General features: G+C 39.6%; 1 protein-coding gene across 4 annotated transcripts in view; it reads left to right on the plus strand.

The window, feature by feature from the left end:
- FAM117B (family with sequence similarity 117 member B) overlaps positions 1-25672 on the plus strand; it is a 171931-nt gene that overhangs the window by 46024 nt on the left and 100235 nt on the right. The window lies entirely within an intron of this gene.

Here is a 25672-nt window from a genome sequence, read left to right on the forward strand (position 1 = left end):
TGCCTGTAATCCCAGCTACTTGGCAGACGGAGGCAGGAGAATCGCTTGAGCCCAGAAGTTGGAGGTTGCTGTGAGCTGTGATGCCAGAGTGCTCTACCCAGGGGGACAGCTTGATGCTCTGTCTCAAAAAAAAAAAAAAAAAAAAAAAAATTATCAGTGGTAGGAGAGAAAGAGTAGATGTTGCTACTCTTTGCTAAAAAGAACATTATGGACAGCTTTATGCCAGTAAATTTAGTAACTTAGATGAGATGGACAAATTCCTTAAAAGAGACAAACTACCAATACTGATGCAAGAAGAAATAGAAAACTTGAATACCTCGGCTTGGCACCCGTAGCCCAGTGGTTATGATGCTGGCCATGGACACCGGGGCTGGTGGGTTTGAACCTGGCCTGGGCCTGATAAACAGTGACAACTGCAACAACAACAACAAAAATAGCTGGGCATTGTGGCGGGTGCCTATAGTCCCATCTACTTGGGAGGCTGAGGCAAGAGAATAGCTTAAGCCCAAGAGTTTGAAATTGCTGTGAAGCCATGGCACTCTATCGAGGGTGACATGACATAATGAGACTCTGCCTCAAAAAAGAAAAAAAAGAAAACTTTAATATCTCTATATCTGTGAAGGAAATTGAATTTATTATTTTATAATTTTCCCAAAAAGAAAACTGTAAGGCAAATGGTATTGGTGACTTTTGCCAAACTTTTAGGGAAGAAATAATACCAGTTGTTCATAAATCTTTCAAGAAAATAGAAGAGGTAGTACCCTAACTAAATTTGTGATGTAGTTTTCTTCCAATAGTAAAGCCACAGAGACATTGTAAGAAAACTATAGAATAGTATCCTTCAGGAGTACAAACACAAAACTTAACAAAATATTTCTGTCAAATCTGGCTATATAAATATAATGATCATACATTATGAGTAGGTGAAGTTTATACCAGCTAAACTTTACTGTTTGATTCAACAGTAAAAAAGTCAACATACCCTAAATATTTTTGTGTGTGTGTGTGTGACAATCTCACTATATTGCCCTTGATAGAGTGCTATGGGCTTGAGCGGATTCTCCTGCCTCAGCCTCCCAAGTAGCTTGGACTATATAGGCTACAGGAACCCACCACAACGCCTGGCAATTTTTTTTTTTTTGTAGTTGGTCATTTTTGTTTTTAGCAGGCCCTGGCTGGGTTCGAACCCTCCAGCCCCGGTGTATGTGGTTGGCACCCTAACCCCTGAGCTACAAGCACCGAGCCACTCAATTATTACTATTCACAGATTGTGTACTGCAAATTTGTCTACTTGCTAAATGTATTTATAACTCTACAGTCAAAGTTTAGGGTACTTTTGTGGTCCTTTGTGAACATGCAAGTGCAATGGAAAATTTGAGTTGCCTGACACACACATTCCCCGTTGAGGTCAAACAAAGCCCTCTGCCTTCTTTCAGGTCTCATACTATGAACAAACGTCCTTTTAGTGCCATGTTTTTTACATTTTTTGGTAATGATTTTGTTGGTTAAATTGGCCCCAAGCATACATAGTGCAGCAGTGCTGTCTAGTATTTTTAAATGCAAGGAGGCTATAATGTACCTTCTGGAGGAATTAATTTGTATTAGATAACTTAATTCAGGCATGAAGTATAGTGTGTTGGCCATGAATTATAATGTTAATGAACTAATAAATATGTATTAAATAAGGTGTCTTTAAACACAAACACATTAAACAAAGTTACATATTGTTTGGTTGATGAAAATGTGATTAGAGGCTGATAGGAGTATAAACCTGTGGTTCTCTGAGGAGTAGTTGTTTAGTATTTGCTAATTCAGAATTTTGGTGAGCTTGTAGGCCAGATAACTACCACGAATAATGAGAATTGGCTGTGTATCTATTATTCTGCTGTATTATCTAAGAGCAAAGAGGGAAAACCTTGTGATCATCTCAGATTATACAGAAAACATCTTTGATAAAATTCAACATCTCTTCATGTTAAAAACTCTCAGAAATCTAGGGCAAGAAGAGAAACTTCTAATAAAGAGCTGCTTTACTGTGATATTCATAAGTGTATATAATATAAACCTGAAGTTAATATCATGTTCCTTTCCTTACGAGATCAGGAACAAACCATGGATGTCAGCTCTCATGATGCCCATTCTGGTCCTAAAGTTTACATGAAACTGCAAAGACTAAAATAGTTAACACAATATTGAAAAAAAAAATAATTAAAGTTGGAGAATTTATACTACACTGCCTATGGACAGAAAGTGGATTAATGAATAGAATAAAAATAACTTACACATTTCAATAAAGCTTCCTAAGGTGGAATAGTATTTTCAACAATGGTTCTGGAACCAAATGGGTTATCCATATGGAGAAGGGGTGATAATCCTTGGCCCTTTCCTCAAACTGTGCACAAAAATGAAATACAAATGGATCAAAGACCTAAATGTAAAGGCTAAAATTGTAAAACTTCTGAAAGAAGGCATAGGAGCAAATCTTGACCTTGGGGTAGACAAAGATTTCTTTAGGACACAAAAAATATGAATCGTTAATAGAAATAAAAATTGCTGTTTGAAAGGCGGCATTTAAAAAATGAGAAGATAAGCCTCAAAGTAGGCAAAACTGTTCATTGCATAGATTGGACAAAGGACTTACATCTAGAATATATAAATCCAATTTAATAAGACATACTACCCATTTAAAAAATGAACAATGGGGTTGATCAGGTATCTCACCAAAGAAAATATATGAATGGCCAAAAAAAGCACTTAAAAGTACTCTTCCTCATTGGGAAATGCAAATTCAAGTCATAGTGAACCATTATATGTCAACTAAAATGACTGGCATGAAAATATCTGACAATGTTGATGAAGACCATAGAATAATAGGCGCTCTAATGCATTCTTTGTAGAAGTAAAAACTGGTATAACCTGTTGAACACTTTGTCAGTTTCTTATAAAGCGAGATCTACATAATTTACATAAAAGAAATGAAAACATATACCCGCAAAAAGACTTTTTCAAGAATTTTAATACATAATTTTTTTTTTTTTTGGCCGGGGCTAGGTTTGAACCCGCCACCTCCAGCATGTGGGACCGGCGCCCTACTTCTTGAGCCACAGGCGCCGCCCAATACATAATTCTTAATAAACAACCTGAAGCAACCCAGATGTTCATCAGTAGGCTATTGGATAAACAAATTGTAGTATATTGTATTAGGTTGGGTTCTCTGGAAAAAAGAACCAGTAGGATACAGGCAAGGTCTTACGATTAAGTTTACAAACTCATCCTAGAAAAGGTATTACATACTTAATTGCTGGATATCAGTGCTGTCACCTTCAAAATAATCCCTTTGGGAAGCTATGTACTGATGCCAGTGCCTAGTCCACCCTTCAAAGTATTTTTGGAACTTTTTCTGGAATGATCATCAGAACTGTTGTATGATGTCTGACAGTTAAGTTCGCAAGCTTGCGACTGTACACTTACTTTGGCGGCACTGTACATTGTACAAACAACTTAGTAAGGTTTCATAGCCTTGGCATATTAGTGTCTCAACTCTGTTCATGTCAACATGTGCTGGTGTCTTGCTGAGTGGCATTCATTATTGTTATTGTATATTTTTGTGTGCCATACAACAAACTTCTGACCTCAAGCAAACCTCCCACCTTGGCCTCTCAAAATGCTAAGGTTATAGGTAACTGTACCTGGCTCAGAATAATGTTTAATCAAATATCTGGGCACCCTGTGACCTAGTTAATGTGACACATAAAATAAACTACCACTTACATTCATACAATGGAATATTCCTCAGCAATAAAAAGGAATTAACTGCTGATGAATGAAGGATGAATCTCATAAACACTGCTTAATGAAAGAAGTCAGGCACGAAAGAGTACCATTATATGATTACATTTGTATAACACTTTCCAAAAAGCAAAACTAATTTTTAATGACAGAAAGTAGGTCCGAGTACCCCTTGGTCCAAGGGTGAAGAGGTTAACTTCGAAGAGGCATGAAGAATTGTTTGGGGAGTGATAGCAGTATTCTAAGTCTTGATTATGATGGTAATTTAATGGGTATGTTTATTTTTCAAAACTCTGAAATTATACACTAAAAAGTGAGTACATTTATTTTATGTAAATTATACCTCATCCAACAAAAGTATAGTAATTTGATTTTTAAATTTCTAAAATAGTCCTTATCTTTTGATACCATGCCTAATGGGAATAATTTTTGCTAAGTTGTCCATTTAGTTCTTATTAGGATTAATTATTAATTAACTATTACTATGCCTCTTATCAGTTTTTGGTTATATTATTTGCCAATCTTACATTGAAAACTTAGTGAAAAATTAACTGGGAAAGAAACATGGAAATACTGAAGAAGATACAAAATTAGAAATATATTATGGAAACAAATTTTTTCCTAAAATTTCCCTTTGATTATGTTAATTTTAGATTAATATTCCATTATATGTTTTCTATTAGTTTTGCTTGTTCTTCAATTTTTGGACATATTTGTGATTTGACTATTGTGAAAGTTAGGAATATTTTTGTATTTAAAGCCATTTTTATATTTTGTTATTCTTTTATATATGTACCTAAATGTAGAATCATTAAATCAAGGAATATGAATTTCATCTATAGGTAATAAGTTTATACATCAGATTTAGAAGATACAGTTGGGAATACAGTAAACTATCTCCTTTGCATCTCTGTCAGCCATCCAGTTCTCTAGTTTAGAAGCAACCAGTATCAGATTTTAGTGTTTCCTTCCAGAGACATTTAAGAGTGTGCAAGTTTGTGTATGTGTGCATGAGACAGAAATTCTGTTTAAGACAGCAGATGAAAGACAAATAATTTGGTAAGAATTTAATTATACTATACATGTTCTTTAAAATGAATTCAACTACATTTATTTTTACTTGAATTTAATAAAAGGAAACTGTAGTGAAACTGAAGGAACTTGTTTTAACTTAAAAGTTTCTTCACCTGGCCCACATGGTGGCTCACACTGGTAATCCCAGCACTCTGGGAGGCCAAGGCAGGTGGATTGCCTGAGCTCCAGAGCTGGAGACCAGCCTGTGCAAGAGGGAGACCCCATTTCTTTTTTCTTTTTTTTTTTTTTTTTTTTTTTGTGGTTTTTGGCCGGTGCCCCGGCCCGCGGGGAATTCAACGGGGACCTGGGAAACAAAGGGGTCAGTCGAATGAGGGGACAAGAGACACGAAAGAATGAGAGCAAGTCAAGAGTCTGATCAAGCTCCGTCGAGTTTATTTTTCAGCTGGACTTATAAGCACACAAACGAGGAAGTAACTAAGGGCTATTCCTAACAGGGCAGGGGAGGGGGCTAGTTTCTGGAAAATTACTAGAAGGACCCTAAGGCGGGGGGGGTGCATTTTTGAGAGATATGCAAGGGGAGAGTACCGTTGCTGTTTACGGTTGAATTCCTGAGAACAGTTTGCCTGTAAAATCAAGATAGCAAGGGGCATTCTTGTGAGATGTTTTGGCTCCCGGCAGGCCGGGGCTGGGTTTGAACCCGCCACCTCCGGCATATGGGACCAGCGCCCTACTCCTTAGCCACAGGCGCCACCCGGGGAGACCCCATTTCTACTAAAAACTAGCTGGTTGTTATAGTGGGTGCCTGTAGTCTCAGGTACTTGGGAGGCTAAAGCAGGAGGATTGCTTGAGCCCAGGAGTTTGAGATTGCTGTGAACAGGCTGATGCCATGGCATCTAGCCTGGATGATAGAGTGAGACTATTTCTCACCCCCCCCGCCAAAAAAAAAAAGTTTTCTTGACCAAAGGAAAAGATGTCTGAAAGATTAAGAAAAGAAAAATTCGGAGTAATATTTTTAAAATATCAGAATTGTATAAAAGATATGAATGACCAGTAAAAGTATGAATATTTAGAACTCAGTAACTGAAATGCAAATAAAATGGTTTTGTTTTTTTTTTTTTTGAGATAGATTCTTACTATGTTGCCCTCGGTAGGTGCTATGGCATCACAGCTCACAGCAACCTCAAACTCTTAGACTTAAGTGATTCTCTTGCCTCAGCCTTCCAAGTAGCTGGGACTACAGGTGCCTGCCACAATGCCCAGCTATTTTTTGGTTGTGTTGTCATTGTTGTTTGGCAGTCCCAGGCTGGGTTCCAACCCGCAAGCTCTGATGTATGTGGCTGGTGCCCTAACCGCTGAGCTACAGGCGCCAGTATCTTTAAAATCTGTTTGAGATTGGCAAAAATAGATGAAATATACTTACTCAATAAGAATGTGAAAAATGGGTACCCTTGTGATGACATATGTTTTGCCACATCCTTTCTGGTAGAAGGCAGTTAGGTAGTACAAGAGTTTAATCTATTGTAATCTTAGATATAACAATTTGATGTCCAGAATTTTTTTTTTTTTTTTGCAGTTTTTTCGTCGGGGCTGGGCTTGAACCTGCTACCCCTGGTATATATAGGGCTGGAGCCCTATTCCTTGAGCTACAGGCGCCACCTGGTGTCCAGAAATTTTTTCACAGCAATTATTAAACAAGTATAAAAAGGTATCTTGAGTAGCTGGGACTACAGGCACCTGCTTTTTTTTTTGTTGTTGTTGTTGTTGCTGTTTGGCAGGGGCCGGGTTTGAACTCCCCACCCTCGGTACATGGGGCCAGCGCCCTACCCACTGAGCCACAGGCGCTGCCCCTAAAAAGGTATCTTATCTACCATTAAAAGCGATCATCAGGCTTGGTGCTCTTTGCTCAGTGATTAGGGCACTGCCTGCACACACCTGTGCTGGTAGGTTTGAACCTGGCCCTGGCCTGCTAAACAATGACAATTGCAACAAAAAAATAGCCAGGCATTGTGGCCGGTGCCTGTAGTCCCAGTTACTTCGGAGGCTGAGGCAAGAGAATCGCTTAAGCCCAAGAGTTTGAGGTTGCTGTGAGCTGTGATGCCATTGCACTCTACCGAGGGCGACATAGTGAAACTCTGTCTCAAAAAAGAAAGAAAGAAAGAAAGTGGTCATCCATATGGGATCAAGTTATGGTGTATCCATTAAATACAACTAATCATGATGTGTTATTAAGTTTATATTTATTGTCATGGAAATAGGTTCTTCACATCCTTTATTTCCCTCACCAAAAAGTAATTGCATGTTTAATAGGACTTTATATAAAATTATGTGTTTAAGTATAGATATATTTCTGGAAATAAATACTCATTAAAGTGGTTATCTCTGGATTGTGGTCATTGGGAAATTTTTTGGTCCTGTTATCATTTTTATACTTGAAAATGCAAAGTATTATTCCCTGTTTGAACTAATAAATATATCTAATTTATTCCTTGTGCTTGTTGATTATTGTGAGTAATAGGAAATATAACCTTTAAGCCATGATCTCATCAAATTCTACAAACACCTAACTGTAATGTTATAGTACAGCAAGGTCTGTATAACCTTTATAATGTAATAATTCCTGGGGGCCGTGGTTCAAGATGTTCTGCTAGTGCCATTGAAATTACCCTGGAACCAGTTGAAGTGGTATTGATTTTTGGGAAGCCATGAACTCTAGAGCCCAAGGCATTGATCAAAATTTTCAGTGCCACACTTTGTTGTAGATCATTAATTAACCTCTGTAAAGACTTGAATTTTAGCTTTTGGGCTGGAGACACCATCTTCCAGTAGTTTACCAAAATGACGAACACAAAGGGAAAGAAGAGAGGCACCCGATACATGTTCTCTAGACCTTTTAGAAAACATGGAATTGTTCCTTTGCCCACATATATGTGAATCTACAAGAAAGGTGATACTGTAGACATCAAGGGAATGGGAAAAAATTTTCTACTGTTTAAATAAGCATTCCACACAAATATTACCATGGCAAAACTGAAGAGTCTGCAGTGTTAACAAGCATGCCACTGGCATTGTTATAAACAAATAAGTTACGGGCAAGATTCTTGCCAAGAGGATTAATGTTCATATTGAACCAAGATAGCTTTCTAAAACGTGAAGGAAAATGATCAGAAAAATTGGCTGAGTGCCCATAGCTCAATGGTTGGAGCTCTGGGGATGCAGGTTCAAACCTGGCCAAGGCCTGTTAAACAAAAAAAAGAAGGAAGGAAAGAGAAAATGATCAGAAAAAGGAGGCTGAAGAGAAAGGTACCTGGGTTCAACTGAAACACCAGCCTGCTCTATCCAGAGAAGCACACTTTGTGAGAACCAATGGAAAAGAGTCTGAGCTCCTGGAACCCATTTCCTATGAATTCATGGTATGGTGGGCATACAGTATAGCACGCAAGAGAACCAAGAGAACCAGTTGAACAGGAGGGTAAGGTACTAGAATCTATTCCCCATGAATTCATGGCATAATAGGCATAGCAAGCTTTGTCACGTTCAATGGACAGGCCCCTCCCTGAGATGCTGGAACGTTTTCCCTATGAATTCATGTTATAATAGGTATTAAAAATAAAAGACTACTGTAAAAATGTTTCTGTTCATTGACTAGAAATGTGGTATCCTCTTCCCCAAAGAAGTATTTAAAGCAAAGTTTAATAGTGTCCTAAAAAAAAGATTTGATTTTTAAAGAACAAGTCTTTCGAATTTAAAACTCAGGTTCATTTTGAGTCAATGTTTTTAATTTGCTTTGAATTAACAAATTTATTACATACTCCTGTCCTTGTTGATAAATAGTAGTAACATTAGAAGTCATTCTCTTCTCTACATCTCTTCTCAAATCTTATTTAGGGGGTGATCTTTCTTAATTAACCAAGCAAATTAATTTTTTCTTTGGCTATTTAGGAGATACTTTATATATGTCAAATATTATTACTGGGATGCAGAGTAGATGTTGATGTGTTTCTTGGGCTTAGGTGGCTGTTGACGGAAAATTTTCCAGAGGCAGTGGCATCTGAAATGAATTTTGAAAGGTTAAGCGTGAGTTAGCCAAACCAAAGAAGAGGATATGAGGGTGATCTAGGTAGGGACAAAGACCTGAAGGCATGTCGGACATGGTGAATACTGGAAACTGCAAGTCTGTGGGCTCCGTAGGGATTGAGGCAGTGCCGGGCAAAAAAAAAAAAAAAAAAGGCCAGAGAGTCCAGATTGTGAAGTTTTTCGTTAGTTGTCAGAGCCCCTTCCTCTATATTTCCTTATAAATATAGCCTTAGGCTAGGACATTTTGAGTCATCTTCATTAAGGTTTCCATCCATAAGTAATGTCTTTCATAATTAGGCACCAAATCTGTTGGTTTTGGGAATTTGGATTGAAACGGAAAAACGATAAGCGAGGTATAGATTGTTCTTTATGCAGGCTGTGACTTCTTTTAATTTTTAGAGCTTAGTACTGGCTCACAAATAGGCTGGGCTCCATGGCTCACGCCTGTAATCCTAACACTCTGGGAGGCCTAGTGCTAGGATTAGTAAATTCTGTTTGCTTAGGCAACTGAAGCAACAGCAGTCACAGGGAAGAAAAGTGCCTGATCTCATGGGTTGGAGACCAGCCTGAGCAGGAGTGAGATCCCATCTCTAAAAATAGCCAGGCCTTGTGGTGGGAGTTTATAATCCTAGCTACTTGGAAGGCTGAGGCAAGAGAGAATCGCTTGAGCCCTAGAGTATGAGGTTGCTGCGACTTCACAGTACTCTACCGAGGGTGACAAAGTGAGACTGTCTCTTTTTTTTTTTTTTTTTTTTGAAAGAAAGAAACTGGATCGCAGACCCTTGGTAAATGTTGAAGTGAATTGGGGTAGGGAGTTCAAAACAAAGTATTTAGTACTTTTTACAGGTATACACATCTCTTCTCCATTTCATTATAGAAAAAGAATCTGCCAGACACAGTGGCTCATGCCTGTAATCCCAGCCCTTTGGGAGCCTAGGGCAGGAGGATCACTTGAGGCCAGGAGTTCAAGACCAACCTGAGCAATCCTTGTCTCTACATAAAAAAAAATTAGCTGGGTGTGGATGTGCATCTGTAGTCCTAGCTACTTGGGTGGGTGAGGCAGGAGGGGTTTTTGAGCCTAGGAGTTTGAGGATGAAGTGAGCTATGATTATGTCACTGTGCTCTACCCTGGGTGACAGTGAGATCTTGTCTCTAAAAGAAATGAGTAAATCTAATCATCTTGAGAGGCATGGTTGAAAAGTCAACTCTTGAATTTTTAAATAAAAATCCATAAAATGAAATCTGACGCATTAGTAAATTGTTTGATTAGGCAACTTGAAGCAATCACGGGGAAGAAAAGTGCCAGACAGCTCTTAGCAATTTGATTTTTTATGCCAGTTTATATAGTGTATATGCCTTTTTTCCCCTAAAGCTGAGAATAGTCATCTTTTAATTATCCTTATATCCCAATAAATGTACACGAATGTGTATTTATTGCTTTTCACTTGTTCAGTTAATAACATGGGTGTTTGTTTTCTTGAACATGCATGTCTGTACTACATTTATTTTCTGTTCTGTTGAATCAAAATGTACTATAAAAGGAAGAATGTATATGGAAAGATGGTTAGTATTTATAACAATTAGACATTGTTTTAGTGAAATAATTGTGCCATTTTGAAAGTAAATTATGTATCAGGCATATCTGTGCAGCGGCTTTTATGATTGTCAGCAACACAGCTGCTATAACTATTGTCATAGTGTAATTGCATCTTTTGTTATGTGGGTCACATAATCAGCAACTGAATTTTTATATTTGTAACTATCCAAGACCTTTATTAAGACAATAATATACGATAGGAAGAGAAATGACAAAAAGTGTTTTCTTTTTTTTTTTTTTTTTTGTAGAGACAGAGTCTCACTGTACCGCCCTCGGGTAGAGTGCTGTGGCGTCACACGGCTCACAGCAACCTCTAACTCTTGGGCTTACGCGATTCTCTTGCCTCAGCCTTCTGAGCAGCTGGGACTACAGGCACCCACCACAAAGCCCGGCTATTTTTTTGTGTTGTTGTTGTTGCAGTTTGGCCGGGGCTGGGTTTGAACCCGCCACCCTCGGCATATGAGGCCGGCACCCTACTCACTGAGCCATAGGCGCCGCCTGACAAAAAGTGTTTTCATTCATATTAGCTTTATGAAGAGTGAGGTATTTTCCCTCAAATAGAACTAGAATGATAGCATTGTAATACAGTCTTAAGCATATGTTTGTTTAATATTTTTTAAAGCTCCTCTGAAATTCATTTAAGCACACATTAGCTAAACTTACCTTCTTCCTCTTGCCCTTCCTCCAAAAAGAGATACATGATATTCTAGCATAGAAAACAAGACAGAGGCATACAGTAACAACCAGGGGTCAGCAGACTTTTTCCAGTAATGAGCCACATAGTAAAATTGTAGGCTTTGCAGGCGAAGAGGCACAATGAAAGTTATTGTGTAGGTACTAATATAACAACAGAGAAGACTTTTCTACAAATTTTTAATTGGTGAAATTTCAAAATTAATGTTTTTTTGTAATGCAGTTCTAATGAGAGAATTTTTTTAAGAGGGGGGTACTATTTCACTTAATTTTGATTCAGAGATAGTATATTCCATGTCATCAGATTAATTGGAAATGTTCATCTGTTAATGCTGATCAGTAATGAAATTTTACATATGATTTTTGAGTATGACTTTTCACATAAATAATATTCATGGTGTGACTTTGTCACTATAATTTGTGGTGTTCTGAACGGCACTGTGAAGCAATGAGAGGGCCACAATAAGATGTTTAGTGCCTATATTTAATTCTGCCATTGTAGCACAAAAGCAGCTTAGACAGTATACAGGTATAAATGAATGAGCATGTATGTGTTCCAGTAAAACTATTTATGAACACTTGAATTTGATATCAATTTATGTTTACAAAATATTTCGATTTTTGAGTGGCGCCTGTGGCTCAGTGGGTAGGGCATTAGGCCCCATATACTGAGGGTGGCAGGTTCGAACCCAGCCCCGGCAAAACTGCAACAAAAAAATAGCTGGGCATTGTGGTAGGTGCCTGTAGTCCCAGCTACTTGGGAGGCTGAGGCAAGAGAATCACCTAAGCCCAGGAGGTGGAGGTTGCTGTGAGCTGTGATGCCACAGCATTCTACCGAAGGCCGATAAAGTGAGACTTTGTCTTAAAAAAAAAAAAAAAAATTCAGTTTTCTTTCTAACCATTTAAAAATGCACAATTTTCTAGCTTGCTTGCTATAACATATAATAAAAGATGCAGGGCTGATTTGGCCTGCAGGCTATAGTTTTTCCAACACCAAATATAAATAAGTCCCAAAATTTAAAATAGTCATTTTTATATTTTTAAGCAAGTAACTTATATTTTGCATTCTAATGTGTCCTGTGTATAATGTGCACCCAGGTTTGGGGCCCAAACTTTCAGGGAAAAGAGATTTTTCATTTTAATTTTTAAATTTAAACTCGAAGCTTAAAGCATGGAGTGTATGAAAACTATTTTGACATTTTTGAAGGGATTTTCCAGTAATTCTGTAAAATATCAGCTAGATTGCTAGTTCCCACCTAACACACAGGAAGAGAAATACTTCTCTCTTTTTTGGTGGAAAATATTTTTGTTGCAACTTTGTGGTAAGTTCAACAAAAACAATTGCCACATTCCAGGGTATTTTGCTCATAGATATTGTAATTGCTTTCTGGAGTTAACCTTTTTTTTTTTTTGGAGACAGATTCTCACTGTGCTACCCTGGGTAGAGTGCTGTGGCGTCACAGCTCACAGCAACCTTCAGCTCTTGGGCTTAAGTGATTTTCTTGCCTCAGCCTCCCAAGTAGCTGGGACTACAAGCGCCCGCCACAACACCCGGCTATTTTTGGGTTGTAGTTGTCATTGTTTGGCAGGCACAGGCTGGGCTTGTACCTGCCAGCTCTGGTGTACGTGCCTGGCACCCTAGCCACTTAAGCTACAGGTGCCGGGCCTAGAGTTAACATTTTTAATGCCTAAGCATAAATAAAGGAATTAAAAACATACAGACACAAAATTAGTACTACTCATGTGTTAACTAGCATCTTTATATTTCCCTCAAAAATTTGGGCAAAAAATGCACATTGTACATGGCAAAATAAAGTAAGTTTTAAAAATGTTTCCATTATTTTCTTATTTGAAGATACCCTTATAAAAATTTAAACATTATAGAAATGCCTAAAATAGAAAATAAAACTGTAATTCTGTCCCCAAAATGTTATATGCATATTTTTCCAGATTATAAAGTAAATGTACTAACATACTTTATAGACATCTAATTACCATCTTTTTTCCTCTTTTTTTTTTTATTTTTTATTTTTGTGAGGTAAATTGTTTTTTCATTTTGGGCTGGGCTGCAGCAGGGGTGGGGGACCGTGGTGGTGTCAGTTCTTTGAGGAGGTGGGGGCTGTTATTCCTTATGGGGAGCGAGCTGTGCTGCCATTTTTTTCGGTTCTTTTTATTTTTTTTAATGTGTTTTTTTAAATTTCAAAATATTATAGGACTACAATGTTTTTGGTTACATGGATTATTTTTGTAATGCTTGAGTCAGGACTGTAAATGTGTCCCTCACTGAAATACTGCTCCTTGTCTCCATTAGATAGGTTTTCGCTCTCCCCCCCACCCCCTGATTTCCACTGAGTTTTACTTCCCTCTGTGTACATTATAGTCATCGGTTAGTTCCATTTTAATAGTACATGTGGTGTTTGTTTTCCCTTTCTTTAGATACTTCACTTAGGATAATGGTCTCCAGTTTCATCCAAATTGTTGCAGAAGCCATCAATTCATCGTTTCATGGCTGAGTAGTATTCCATGCTGTACATATACCACATTTCTGTTAATCTACTCATGAATTGATAGGCACTTTTCCATCTTTTCAATTATGAATTGTGTTGCAGTAAACATTTGAGTACAGTACCTACTTGATAAGTACAACGAACGCTGTCTGGGTGATGGCTACACTTATAGCTCTGACTCAAGCATTACAAAAGCAATCCATGTGACCAGTAGGGTTGGTCTGGTCTTGACACATTGCCTCAAAACAGCCATCTGGAAAGTCTTTATTTCTCCTTCATATAGAAAACTTAGTATTTGCAGGATACAAAATTCTAGGTTGGCAGTTGGTTCTGTTCAAAACAACCAAAAATGGAGCCCCAGTTCCTTCTGCCTTGTAAAGTCTCCATCAAGAAATCTGCAGTTAGCTTGATAGGTTTTCCTTTGTAAGTTACTTGTTTTCTCTTCACAGCCCTAAGAATTCCTCCATAATGTTGACTGTGGCCAGTCTGATGACTGTGTGTCTTGGTGATTGCCTATTTGCAGTGAATCTACCAGGTGTTCATTGAGCTTATGGTACTTGGATATCTACATTTCTAAAGCAAGACCAGGGAATTTTTCCTCACCTATTCCCTGTTGGGGACTAGTCCCAAACTATACCATGAGTTCTCTCCCAGTGGCTGTCGAAACCGGAGGATGAGGGAAAAATTAATAGTCAAGACATAAAGAGAAAGTTTTCTTTTTTTTTTTTGTAGAGACAGAGTCTCACTTTATGGCCCTCGGTAGAGTGCCGTGGCATCACCCAGCTCACAGCAACCTCCAACTCCTGGGTTTAAGCGATTCTCTTGCCTCAGCCTCCCGAGTAGCTGGGACTACAGGCGCCCGCCACAACGCCCGGCTATTTTTTGGTTGCAGTTTGGCCAGGGCCGGGTTTGAACCCGCCACCCTCGGTATATGGGGCCGGCGCCTTACCGACTGAGCCACAGGCGCCGCCCAAGAGAAAGTTTTCTAAAGATCTGGGTTGGGGGACTGACCGTCACCAAGCAAGCATGAGAACTGGTGGCAGCCCCTAGCTCTGAGCTATCTCGTTTTTATTGCATACATTAAAGAGGGTGGGAGAGGCTAAACACTTACGTGATGGTTCTTGTTGGGCTTGCATTTTCTAACCAAACTATTTCTTTAATTAACTATCTTAATTGTATTGATTGACTTCTTCTATCACTGTACGTTACTTTTGATCCTAACACAAACAAAATCTGGAACAGAAATGTCCAGGTGCAGGTTGTCAAGGCCGACCCACACATATGCCAAGGTAAGTAATTAAGCCTCTGGGAAGCCTTGTGGGCAGCTGGGTACTGTGCAATACTGAGAAATGAGAAGGGAGGTGTCCTTTCCCCTCACCTCCCTGAGAAACTTTTTCTTTCCTATGAAATCAAAGTGTTTGTGCTATGTCCAGCCCATTTGGCCTTCTTTAGTAAATCTTCACAACCCCCTTATCACTCTGAGGGAACAGTCCCACCTGTGGGAGCCTGGCCTCCTCAGTATCCAAAGACCTTGGGGCAGCATTGCACTGAGGGAGGGATGAAACTGTTGCAGGAAGATGAGGCCCAACTAGAGAAAGAGTACCCAAACACCATGTTTAGAAGAGGAAGGGCTTTATTTACCAGCTGGGAGCTTATGGCATAGAAGAATTCCAAATGGCCACACTCCCCACCTGGCTTGGTCTTTCCCTTTTTATCGACAGTCAAAAAGTTCCAACCCACAGGTACTCTTCTCATTGGCTAGTTTGAGTCAAGCTGGAGATGCTATTCCAGCCCCTATAGAACTACAGGATTTCACAGAACTTGGAAATTTCCAAGTTCCAGGAAGTTAAGTTTACAAATTCCCAAGAGCTAAGTCACCATGGAGAGGACCCCGCAGGTGTATCCTCGTGGTCTCCTTGAGAAGACCTGTTCTCCTAGACCTCACCCTTCTCAGGTAGCCTCTCTCAAAACCTCTGCAACAGTCGTCTTGTCTTAAAGGGCCAGACTTAACAGGCTTTCCATTTTGCAACAGATTATAGATTTCTCAGTATAGGTCCTATAGTCTGAATGTGTACCTCCTTTTCTCTGATCCACTTCGTTCCTGTCTGTTCCCTTTGCCCATTATCTGCAATCATTTTCTTAATTCAGTTTCTAACCTACTTACAATAAACAATTGAATATCAGTTTTAAGCTTGTTAACTCATTATTTCTAGCAATGTGAACACATTAAGGTATGACTTTTCTCTTAAGTAACCATATTCTCACCCTCATTCCCCCATATAGTTTTTCCAGCCATTGTGCATTTTCTTCTTCCCTCAGGGATGCCTCTGATAGTGATACCTTGGAATCTGAACTTAATCCATTCCAGAACCCCATTTGAGTTCCAAATTATTCAAGTTCTAAGACAGTTTTTTCTCTTTAAAGTAATAGAAACTGAATTCGTTCCTACATCCCACAAACTCAAATTTTCAAAATGATTTTAACAGTAAATACACTGGATTTTAAGATAAAATATTAACAAATAATGTTTGAATAAAAATGTAAATTAATAGTCCAGGCTGAAAGGTTCTGGTCCCAAGGATGAAAGATTCCAAGGTGCAAAACAAAGGAAAATGGAATCCCCATTCTGTAGAAATAATGTGGTCTTTATTTCCACCTGGATGCAGGTAGGGTGCAGTCAAGAAAGGAATTCCACATGTGGGTTATGGCAGATGGGGATAAAGGTTCAGGGAGGGCAGCAATTGGCAGCATTCCTATTCCTGGGAGGGACATGAACCTGACTCTGCCTGGGTGGGGCAGGTCTGTTTGGGCAGGTACACCTGATTCTATCATACCAGCCTCTTTAATTTATTATAAGAAGGCAGGGTAATGAGTGTGTTGTCTTTGACTGCTTCCTGTGGAGGGAGGGGCTACATGGGCTGCCTGCAAAAAGAATAGGAGAGGGAGAGTAATGGGGAGGGGAGTGGCGTTTACAGGAACTATGGCTTTTTCAGTCTGAGGTTGTTGGTATCCAATAGGGCAAGGATATGAGCAGTTGTTTTCCAGTGACTGGTTAATAAATGGAGAGATAAGGTGAAGGGTTACTGGTCTAAAATTGAGAATGAGAAACAATAGCTTAAATAGTGGCTCTATCACATACAATAACTGGGAGATGTCAGGGCCACTAGTAATCCTGAGAGGACATTTCCATCTAGTAGGGGAATGTTGGCAATACCGATTACCGACATCTCTGCATGTTTTTAGAGAACAATTATTAGGTGGCAGCGTGGAAGAAGTTGCTCCCATGCTTATCAGAAAAGGGATTGGCTTACCTTTCATTAGGAAAAAAAGGAAGAGTTTAGCTTTCCAGGACTGTGTCCAGGGGGCATCCTGACTTGCTAGGGGTCATCAGTCTTTTGCAGCTAGGCTCAGGTCAGGCATTAGGTCTTGTCAGTGAAGACCTTCATAGGTTGCATGCTTTGCCAATTACCCTGGTCTGGTACACGTAAAGCATGATCCTCAGGAAGATTTTGGTTTTTTTGGAATGTCCCTAGGAATTTCAAGAAGTAGCTGGGTTTCACCTATTGTTGGAAACTGATAACTGAGTTCTGAGAGGTGCTGCCACACCTTGAAGGCAAGATCAATGAGATCTCATTAGGGGGTCTGAGGGCCCTGGGGGAATTCTGCCATTTTTCTCCCTTTTGAAGAGGGGGGGATGGGATATTGTTTAAGGGAAGGATATGGATGTGGGGGTTGGAGGGCAATGAGAATGGGTGAATGATGGGCGGTTATAGACGGAGGAAGGGTATCCCGCACAGGAATTTTTCAGGTGTTCTGGTTGAGAAAATGGAGGGATTATAGGAGGGGGGTTGGAAAGGAATAGGAGGGGTTGTGGAAGGGCAGAAGGGGAAAAGCTGTTTGCTAGGGTAGGAATAGACAATGGAAATTCTGATGGGTCTTAAGAGAAATGCCTGGATGTAGGGAATCTCTAACCATTCGCCCAATTTTTTACAGTAATTATTGAGTTCAGTGATAATTGAGAAATCAAAGGTGTTGTGTTCATGCCAATGTAAGCCACTGTCAAGTCTGTACGTAGGCCAAGCAGGATTATAGAAAAAAATGAGACGTTTAGGTTTGAGGTTAGGATAGAGACGTAGAGGTTTCAGGTGAGTTAGAAGACAGCTTACAGGTGAAGGGGGAATCCGTGACTGAGTGATGCCCATAGGGAAAACTGGAGGTAGAAAATAAATGAGATTAAAGATACAAAGAGAATTTTCAAGGGGGCAAAGGAGGAATGAAAATAACCGAAACTGCAGTCAGAGGACTCAGCCTTTGTGTGCTACTGTTAGACGAAAATAAAGGAAACTTTCGAAGGGGAAAAAGGGAAACAAAATGACTGAGACTGTAGCCAGAGAGGACTTGGCCTCTGTGCAGCTGTCAGCCGAAAAGTGATTTAGACCTCTAGGAAGATTCTAGATGAGTGAACCTGTTCCACCGAATGACTGAAAATGATCTAGCCCCATGGTAGGGCAATGGACTGATGAGTCTGGCACCAGGAAATTACCTGGACTCTCCATGTATGACTTTGGTCAAAAGAGGGCCTGGCTTCTGCATGTGACCTTAACCAGCCGAAGGGGTCTCTGCCCCCACAGTATAGGGCACCAGGAGGTCAAGATTGGGGTGAGACAGGACTTGGCCTCTGTGTGCGACCACCAGGGTAAAAGGAGCCAAGAGATTATATACGAATACTTAAGAGCCTGGAAAGAGAGGGTAGGGAGAACAGGAGGTAGAGTAGGGATGGGAAGAGGAAGGAAGTGCAGAAAGTTTTTAGATAAGGGCTTACCTCAGTATTAAGAGGATGAATGTTAGGCAAGGTTGGAGAGTGTAGCGTTTCTCTTCATCTTGTGGAAATAAGGTCTGTTTGGTTGTGATGGGGTATATTTGCAGCCCAGCAAAGGGGCTATTCTGCAACCCTGGTTTCAGCACCATATAAAAGATTCTGGATCCGGGATGAAGGATTATTCCAAGGCACAAAACAAAGGAAAACGGAACCCCCATTCTGTAGAAATAATGTGATCTTTATTTCAACCTGTGAAATCAAGAAAGGAATTCCACATGTCGGTTATGGCGAATGGGGATTTAAAGGGTTATGGAGGGCAGCAACTGGCAGCATTCCTATTCCTGGGAGGGACATGAGTGTGACCCTGCCAGGGCAGGTCATGAACCTGACCCTGCCTGGGCGGGGCAGGTCTATTTGAGCAGGTACACCTGATTCTATCACAGCACAGTCTGTCACACCTGTAATCTTACAGTCTGGTAGGCTGAGGCAGGTGGATTGCCTGAGCTCTCGAGTTTAAGCCACAGCGAGACCTCATCTCTAAAAATAGCTGGGCCTTGTGGCAGGCGCCTATAGTCCAGCTATTTGGGAGGCAAGAAAATCACTTAAGCCAAGAGTTGGAGGTTGCTGTGACCTGTGAAGCCATGGCACTCTACCCAGGGCGACAAAATGAGACTCTGTCTCGAAAAAAAAAAATAAATTAATAAAATTAAAAATATAAAAGCCTAAAAATATAAAGGCCTGTTTCTTTACAGTTGAACATTTGCTTTGAAACATAACCCTCACTGTTCACAAACTTCTTTTTTTTTTTTTTTTTGAGACGGAGTCTCACTTTGTCACCCTTGGTAGAGGGTCATGGCATCGTACCTCACAGCAACATCAAACTGTTGGGCTAAAGCCAGGCTCTTGCCTCCGTCTCCTGAGCAGCTGGGACTACAGGTACCCACCACAATGCCTAGCTGTTTTTAGAGACGAGGTCTTGCTCTTGCAGGCTAGTCTCCAACCTGTGAGCTCAGGCAGTCCACTGGCCTTGGCCTCCCAGAGTGCTAGGATTACAAGTGTGAACCACTGGGCCTGGCCAGGTTCACAAACTTCTTAAAACTCCACAAACTACAAGCTTTTCAGCTGCTTCCCAATTAGAATTGGCAGCTTCTTCATGCATAACAACACTGTTGCTCCCAGTCCTTTTCTTAAAAGTTCTCAAACTACCCCCTACTGGCTCTAAACTCTTCCTTTTGAGCACTAAGTATCAGGCATGCCTTTCTCTAAATCATTGTGGAGGACTTTGGCTTTCTAACAGGTTATAATCTCAGAAATCACATCACCAGCCAGCTGTTTTTCGTTAATCCAAACTAAGAGTAGTTTTTCCATCTTTTTCATACTTTTCCATCTCCTAGAAGCCAGTTTTGTAACTGCTTTCACTACATCAGTTGCTTTGATAGCTTCTTTATTTTTCAAAATTATTCCAACAGTTAACATAGTCATCTTGTGCATAGTATCGAGGTCAACTACACATGTACTACTTTCATGCTTAGTGGTAAGATCTTTCATAACTTTAATTGTAGCTCTAACACCTTTCCTGTTACTCTTACTTTCCTCACTACACTTTTTAGAACCCATGGCAAATATACTTAGTTGTTATTGTAGAAAAACGAACACAAAACAGACTCAAAAACAAAATGAGCAGCAAAAATCACACAGGATGCTTTCACTACAGCTTCCAACAATGAACTGAATGACAAAGTGTGTGGATAGCCTAACTGCTGGGAACCATATATATAAAAACACATGGACAACATGCTGGGCATTTGGATTCCAAAGCAGTATTCAGATTTCGGGCAAAATTTGCTTGAATTTTTGTTGGGATTCCAAATTGTTTGAGTTCTGGGCTTTCGAATTCTGGGCGCAATACTATATTTGGCCATTTTACATAATTTCAAATACTTGTAAGTTTTGTTCATTCCTCTAGACCAGTGGTTCTCAACCTTCGTAATGACGAGATGTATTTTCACTGTTACAAAGGAGTCGCGCCACCTACAGGTTGAGAACTGCTGTTCTTCTAGACTTTTCTTCTTTATTTCTGACTGAGTAAATTCAAAAAGAGTTGTCTTAAAGCTTGGAGATTCTTTCTTCTGCCTGTTGTAGCCTATTCTTAAAGTTTTCATTGTGGGGTTTTTTTTGTTTGTTTTTTTGTGGTTTTGGGTTGGGCCAGGGCTGGGTTTGAACCCACCACCTCTGGTATGTGGGGCTGGTGCCCTACCCCTTGAGCCACAGGCACTGCCCTCCATTGTGTTTTTTATTCCTTCAATGAAGTTTTCATTTCCAGAAGTTCTTTTTTTGTTTCCGTTTTTCTTTTTTTTTTTTTTTTAATCATCTCTTTAGTGAATTTTTCATTCATTTACTGAATTGTTTTTCTGGTTTCTTGGGGTTGATTTTCCATTTTCTCTTAGATTTCATTGAGCTTCCTGATAATCCATATTTGGAATTCTTTTTCTATCATTTTAATATTTTCCTTTTGGTTAGTATCTATTGCTAGAGTGCTGGTGTGCCCTTTTGGAGGTACCCTTTTGCTCTGATTTTTTTGTTTCCAGAGTTCTTACATTGATTCCTTCTCATTTGAAGCAGTTGTTGCTTCTTATTTTTGAATTTTCTTTAGTTTAGATGGGGTTCCTCCCTCCCTTACTCATAAGGATGTATCTGTAGCATATGTGGGGTAAGAACCTTTGGCTTTGATTGTGGGTGCTTGGGTGGTAGTCTAGGTTCTGGATAGATGCCTTGGTTTTAGATATCTTTAGTGTGGTAGTTTTCTCAGTTTCTATTGTATTCATATCTTTTCTCTAACGATAACCCCCTATAAAAAAGTAAGCATTATAGAAATACCAAAATTAGGAATTAAAACTGTAATTTTGTCCCCCAAAAGTTGTATGCATAGTTTTCCAGATTTTTAAAAGTAAATATACTAACACACATTTATAGACATCTAATTACTTTCTAAAACAACAGATGAATTATACCTTTTACAAATGTGTGAGGACTTGCCTTTTTTCACTTAGTTTATCATGAATGAATCTTTACACCAGAACATATACATCTATGTGTTTATTCTATTGAATGGTCTATGATACATTATATGACTCCGCCAAAATGTATTCAGTCACCCTCTTACTTTGGACATTTTGTTGTTTTCTGTTTTCTACAATTACTTTTAAGTGGTCTTTATGAATGATTAAAGTTTTAAACATGATCATTAGTTTCCAAATGGTTTTATTACGCCTCTTCGAGATTGATCGATTTTTTTTTTTTTTTTTTTTTTTTTGAGACAGAGACTATGTCACTCTTGGTAGAGTGCTGTGGCATCAACACCTCACAGCAATCTCAAACTCTTGGGCTTAAGCGATTCTCTTGCCTCAGCCTCCCAAGTAGCTGGACTACAGGTGCCTGCCACAACACCCAGCTATTTATTTATTTATTTATTTTTATTAAGAGACAGAGTCTCACTTTGTTGCCTTCAATACAGTGCCGTGGCATCACAGCTCCCAGCAACCTCCAACTCTTGGGCTTATGTTATTCTCTTGCCTCAGCCTCCCCAGTAGCTGGGACTACAGATGCCCAACACAACGCCTGGCTATTTTCCTTGTTGCAGTTTGGCTGGGGCCGAGGTTTGAACCTGCCACCCTCAGTACATGGGGCCAGCGCGCTACACACTGAGCCACAGGTGCCACCTTTTTTTTTTTTTTTTTTCTTTTTTCCCCTTTTCTTTCTTTCTTTCTTTTTTTTTTTTTTTGTGGAGACAGAGTCTCACTTTACTACCCTTGGTAGAGTGCCGTGGTGTCACATGACTCATAGCAACCTCCAACTCCTGGGCTTAGGTGATTCTCTTGCCTCAGCCTCCCAAGCAGCTGGGACTACAGGAGCCCAACCACAATGCCCAGCTTTTTTTTTTTGTTGGCAGTTTGGCCGGAGCCGGGTTTGAACCTGCTACCCTCGGTATATGGGGCCGGCGCCTTACTCACTGAGCCACAGGCACTGCCCCAGCTTTTTTTTTTTGTTGTCGTTGTCGTTGTTTTAGCAGGACTGGGCTAGGTTCAAAACCACCAGCCCTGGTGTATGTGGCCAGTGCCCTAACCACTGAGTACAGGCCCCAAGCGCCTCTTTGAGATTTAGGTACTTAATCTTAAAAGATGTACACAGAAAAAAAAAAAAAAACAAGATGTACACAGTGGGGCGACGCCTGTGGCTCAGAGGAGTAGGTGCCAACCCCATATGCCGGAGGTGGTGAGTTCAAACCCAGCCCCGGCCAAAAACTACAAAAAAAAAAAAAAAAAAAAAAAGATGTGCACAGTGATTTTAGTTTTTTTTTTAATTGTATACTTTATGGATTTTTTAAATAATCGCTCATAGGAAGATTAATTGCACATTTCAAAAGGTGAATTTCAGTAAATCTGTTAATAAAAAGAAAAAACTTGTGAATAGTTCTTAAAGCTCCAGGTTATTGTCCAGGCTAAAAAGACGGAAGTATCTTTTGTGGCTCAGTGCTTGTAGCTCAACGGCTAGGGTGCTAGCCACATACACCAGAGCTGGTGGGTTCGATCCCAACCTGGGCCTGTCAAACAACAATGACAATTACAACAAAGAAATAGCTGAGTGGTATGGTACGCACCTGTAGTCTCAGCTTCTTGCTGAGGCAAGAAAATCGCTTAAGCCCAAGAATTTGAGGTTGCTGTGAGCTGTGATGCCATGCCATTCTGCCAAGGGCAACATAGTAAGACTCTGTCTCAAAAAAAAAAAGTATCCTTTGTAGTCAGCTTTGTCCTCAGCAACCACTGGACACCAAATCCCAGGCCTGGGACATAAGCATGTTCACTGAGACCAGATAGGAAGCCTGCTTTATCTTTTCCTCTAACTCACACATTCCAAAGTCCTGACTCCATCTTCTTGCTGGAGTTTGATTTTTTTTTTCGTGGGCTCATCAGGTCCCCCTTGGGAAAGCCAGTGTGCTCAAAGCCAGTGAATGATGTGCTCCATGCCAAACACCAAGCTGGACCACACTGGTAGGCAGCACCACAGCACATGATGCCAGGAGGGCCAGGGCTTAGTGTCCACCAGACTTGAAGAGAATCCCAAACCTGTCTCTTTTGGAAAAATAAATTATAGAATAATTTGTTGGGTGCCTACTACGTGCAGGGCCCAATGTTAGGTTTTGTTGTTTTTTGAGACAGAATCTCTGTTGCCCTCAGTAGAGAGCTGTGGCATTATGGCTCACAGAAATCTCAAACTCTTGGGCTCAAGTGATTGATTCTCTTGCTTCAGCCTCTCAAGTAGCTGGGACTGTAGGCACCTGCTATAATACCCAGCTATTTTTTTAGAGATAGGGATTGATTTTAGTTTTATTGTGGTCCATTTTTTAGGAAATATAATTCTTAATATTTTCCTGTTCACCGGCAGTTACAGGCAGGACTATGCATAGGTTTATTTTTCCATTTGTTAAATCACATGTGATGTTGACTAGTACTTGATGTTTATTTTTTGAGATAGGGTTTTGCTCTGTCATCCAGGCTAAAGTGTAGTGGCATCATCATAGCTCTCTGTACCCTCAAGACTGGTAGGCTGAAAGGATCTTCCTGCCTTAGCTTCTTGAGTAGCTTAAACTACAGCACCATGCCTTGCTAATTTTTTTGTCATATTTTTTTGTAGAGATGGAGTCTTGCTCTTGCTCACGCTGGTGTCACTCCTGATCTGAAGTAGTTCCCCACCTCAAAGTATGAGCCACCATGGATGGCCTTAAAGTTTATTTTGAGTTAACGAAAGTTTGCTTGAATTGTTGTAGAATTTTAGTTTTTATAAATGAAAAAACGTTAGTTATTGTATTATTAGCTAGAAATCTGATGTTCACAATGTTTTAGTTTCTTACATAGTGAAAACTATCTTCTATTTGGGGGAAACAGTTATGTTATTGCAACGGCTACCTTTTAATATACATCTTTCTCATATTACATTTTACATTTGCTGTATTGCCATTGTATTATTTTTACTGTTGTAGTTTACATGGAATGTCTGATAATTAATGTATTGTTAAAACCTACTCCCATTACAAAGGTGATGTTCTTTCAATTGATTTGACTTATCTGTCTGCTAGGATAATCTTATAGACAAGAGATCAGTGAACAAGATACTAATTTGACTTCCAAGTGATTTTGGAGGGAGGTTTAGTACTGTTACGAGGCAGTTGCATCATTAACCATCTATCCTTTGAAGGTTTCTGTTGATATCGCAGTATTAATTTTAAATGTTGGTGTCAGATAACTTGAAATATTGTCACTAATTTTTTATATTTTCCCATAATTTATTCTGTCTTATTTTTATTCCAGCTAAGTATTTTTTTGAATACTAGGTATATATCAATTCTGTAGAAAATTCCTGGGACCACCCTTAGAGATTTTGATTTGGTAGGCCTGGGGTGGGATTGATTGTTTTCAGTCAGTATGATTCTCTGGTTTCACTTTCTATGGTTTTGGTTTCTCATGGTCAGCCTCAGTCAGAAAAGATTCGGTGGAAAAATTCCAGAAATAAACAACTTGTGTATTATCAATCGTACACCATTCTACTTAGTGTGATGAAGTCTCTTGTCCCACTCTCTCCACTGGGAATGTGAATCATCTCTTTGTCCAGCATATCCATGCTATATATGTTCCCAGATAGTTACTTAGTAGCCATTTTGGTTATCACACCAGCTATTGGTGGGATTATTGTGCTTGTGTTAAAGTAATCCCTCTTTTATTTAATGGCCCCAATATGCAAAAGCAGTTATGCTGATAAAACGTTATAATTGTTCTAGAGTACTCTTAGTTGTTAATCTCATAAATTTTTGTCATAGGTATGTATATATAGGAAAATACATAGTACCAAACTCTATATATACTATCAGAGGTTTCAGGAATCTGTTGTGGGTCTTCAAATGTATCCCTCATGGATAAAGGGGAGCTATTCTATTTAAGTTGGAGAACTTTCTACGTAGTTTAAAACTTAGCTTTTGGACTGATCATGCCTGTAATCCTAGCCTTTGAGAGACCAAGGCTGGTGGATTGCCTGAGCTCAGGAGTTTGAGACTAGCCTGAGAAAGAGCGAGACCCTGTCTCTAAAAAATAGCTAGGCGTGGGCGGC

The sequence above is a fragment of the Nycticebus coucang genome, chromosome 7 (genome assembly GCF_027406575.1).
Source record: "Nycticebus coucang isolate mNycCou1 chromosome 7, mNycCou1.pri, whole genome shotgun sequence".
In the NCBI taxonomy this organism is placed as follows: domain Eukaryota; kingdom Metazoa; phylum Chordata; class Mammalia; order Primates; family Lorisidae; genus Nycticebus; species Nycticebus coucang.